The sequence below is a fragment of the Pteropus alecto genome, unplaced genomic scaffold, assembly GCF_000325575.1.
Source record: "Pteropus alecto unplaced genomic scaffold, ASM32557v1 scaffold94, whole genome shotgun sequence".
NCBI lineage: Eukaryota > Metazoa > Chordata > Mammalia > Chiroptera > Pteropodidae > Pteropus > Pteropus alecto.
This window is the reverse complement of record NW_006437736.1, coordinates 3,845,296-3,848,528: the sequence shown is the minus strand read 5'-3', so window position 1 is coordinate 3,848,528 and position 3,233 is coordinate 3,845,296. Positions and strand designations below refer to the sequence as shown.

Here is a 3,233-nt window from a genome sequence, read left to right as displayed (position 1 = left end):
TCTTTATACATCTTACATGTTTGTCTTAAGTTTCTTCTGTCTTTTCATTGTCGTTGGTTTTGGTTTTGGGTTGTTTTTTGTTTTGGGTTTTGTTTTGTTTCGTTTTGTTTTTTTAGGTAAACAAGATGCCATAAAGCTGAAGTAGACTAAATGCAGTGCAATTCAGGGAACATTTATTAAGCAGCTGCTCTGTGCAAGGCACTGTGCTAGAAAAATGAGGGCGATTCAGAGGTGAATGTGACCGTCTCTGCCTTTGGAAAACTCACATTTTAGTGAGGGAAATGGCCGAAATCTGTTCTAGAACACACGGTAGAAGAAAACAATGACAAAATAAGGTCTGTTTTGAACTGTAGGCACCCAGGAAAAGGAGCAGTTCATTCTGTCTGGATGCATCAGGGACTGTTTCACAGAGAAGGAAGCATTTGTGTTGATCTTTGAAGTATAAGAGGTATTTAATAGACAAATGGAGAAATGACTTCATTCAGTTAGAGGGAAACTTACTGTTGTTAGTAAGATAAATATTTGATATTCACATACTACATCTTTCTTCCGAAAAGCTCAGGTCGTTTTCTCATTATTTGATTCCCAGATTTATCATTGGGGGAAGCAAGGCCCAAAGAATTGCCCCAAACATTTCCAAACTAATGTCTGGTGATAATCTATTTCCTTTAACAGTTTACAGAACACTTCACATACATTCTCTTTCTAGCTTCATAATTAAGTGAGACTAGGAACTTCATTTTCCAGCACTCAAGACTTTTGCTCTGTCCACTGTGCTACTGTGTCTGTCTGTCAGAGTCAGTGTTTGCCGGAACATTTCCTAATCATCCTCTTCAGCAGTATGCTGCTGGTCAGTTCCCTCAGCTGTCACTCTAAGGATGTTCTGCATCCTGCCAGGTCTTTATTGTGCTAAGAGTGTACTGTAGCTTTGTCTGATTAACTTTCCTTCTCAAAAATGAAATCACTTTCTCCTGGGCCCAAAGTGAAAGGCATGTGAGTAAAGAATAGGGTTGGAGGTGACGTGGCCAATGAATGGACACTAGACACTTCCTTTTTTCCATCCATAGGAGAGCAGATGTGAAGGACCTGCACCAGGATGGTGGTTAGTCAACAGTGGCCCGTGCCAAAGCACTTACCAAAGTGATGACTAAGGTTGGTCATGCCAAGTACTGTTACTGAGCCTGGTGTAGGATATAGATGATATTCACTACCAAAACTGTAAAACCACCAATGCAAAAATTACATTTCCATTTTTGCCTCTGTGCTGGACATAGCCGCTGCCTCAGGGAGTTCACCGTCTTAGCAGCTTTTTCCCAGCTAGATTTCCAAGGACACTGGAGAGATTAGTGCTCCAACATTTTCTTCCCATTGAGTACCAGCTGACTTAGTAGTACTCCAGGTGGTTTATTTATTCTTAAGTCTAAGGATTGTACTTGTGACAGACGTAGATAAGACGCAGTGGAAGTGGAGGCCTTTAAGAGTTTGAGGATGATCTGAGTGCTGTAAACCCCATCATGTCTGGCTAGTACAGTGCCTTGTACCCTGTGGTTTCCCCAGCGTGTGATGAAATAATGAACGCAGCTGATCCGCAAATCTGAAGGTCAGTCTTCTGCTCTATTAAATAGCCTGTATGGCTTACGACTTTAAAGTATACATTCTACTTCTTGGCCAGGTAGCATAAAATTCAAGAATGGAATTCTGTAAAGGCACTTTAGCCCATGACTGGCTAGTTTAAATATCAGGGTACATAATTCCTTTAGTATGGACAGATAATTGTAATATTTATCAAATATAAGCATTAAAGATGAGGCATGAGATTATAGAAAGCTTCATTTGCATTTTTAATGTGAGAGCAGAGGTGGAAAAGGGGATGAAATTTGCCCGCCTCTCCACCTCCTCTTTCCTCTCTGAATTAGAAAAAAATAGGCCCCTGCAATTTAAACAGGAGATTAGAGTGGAGATTGGATGTAGTTAAGCAAGTCCAGTGTCGCTAATACAATTGCATTCACCTTAGCTACAGCACACAACTCCTATATAATGATGCAGCCTCCTCCAAAAAAGAGGAGAGAGGATCAATTGGCCTAAGCTTGCCTAACCAAGGAAAATAATATTTCAAATTTTTTGTCTTTTCTAATCCACTTTAGTTCCTTAATTGGAACCAGGACTGATTAATCTTATACCTCACCCTTACCCCCATCACTGTTTAACACGGTACATTGCCTTTTTGCTTATATATTCTACCAAAATCCTCTAAAATTTACATTTATATAAATAATTGTTTTCCCATTTCTTTTCCTATCTACTCCTTATTGAATAATTTTTATTTATTTATTTATTTATTGCCAGCCATTGTATAGTATTTGGGGTATGGCTTTCCTAATAAATGCAGGTACCAAATATAGGAATAGTTCCCTTTCATTCAAAGATTATTTCTAAACTTAACTAAAGCTGAAGCAGGTGATTTATAGCTGGAAAGTACTAAATATATAACTTTTTCCTTACAAATAAGACATTTTATTCTGCTTACAAAAATAACAACCGATTATACCCACCTTTTTGATGAATTAGTCCAGGAAATGCTTTCCAGGTACATTTCAGAAACTTGGTCTAATTTTTAAAGCACTGTGAGATCTGTTGTAGGTAGGAAAGTATAAAGATCGTGATTGTTTCCATCAGAAAATCCTTTAGATCTCCACTGTCCATCATAACTACCAGCTCTGCATGACTGTCGAGCACTTAAAATGTGGTTAGTCTGAATTGGGATGTCTTTTAAGTGTTAAAGACTCAGATTTTCAAAACTGTACAAAAAGAGAATAAAATATCTCAATTGTTTAATATGGATTTCACATTGATATCATATTTTTGATACATTGGGTTAGAACATATTAAAAGTCACTTACCTGTCTTTTCTTACTTTTCCATGTAGCTACTAAAACATTAAAGATTACATATATGGCTTACATCTGTAGCTTACGTTATATTTCTGTTAGCGCTGTTTTGCATCATTAAAATACATTGTAAAGTTGCTTGGAAGTTCAATTAACGGAACTTGGATCCAATTAAATTAATATGCCTTTAAAGTGACAGGGGAGGATTAATTTGAGAAACTTGATATTGTATGTCTTTAGGTTATAGAGAGTCCTTTGTCTGGCTAGACAGCGCTTAAGTGGGATGTCATGCTACCTTTGTAGTGCCTATCAATAGTCGTTGTCCTTTAACTCTGGCAGGCATGA

The 3,233-nt window shown here is 37.7% G+C and overlaps 1 protein-coding gene across 13 annotated transcripts in view; it reads left to right on the top strand.

Moving 5' to 3' along the window:
• The window catches only part of RIC8B (RIC8 guanine nucleotide exchange factor B), a 90,767-nt gene that overhangs the window by 77,400 nt on the left and 10,134 nt on the right, over nucleotides 1-3,233 (top strand). For 2 of the 13 annotated variants that reach the window (XR_003047081.1, XR_003047084.1), the window contains exon 10: nucleotides 354-1,600. The exons of 3 other annotated variants lie outside the window; for them this stretch is intronic. The gene's annotated coding sequence lies outside the window, so the exon portion shown is untranslated. Of the gene's footprint in view, nucleotides 1-116; nucleotides 1,601-3,233 lie in introns of all 13 variants that reach the window. 8 more of the 13 variants (XR_001517140.2, XR_003047085.1, XR_003047083.1 and 5 more) reach the window with 8 other exon arrangements.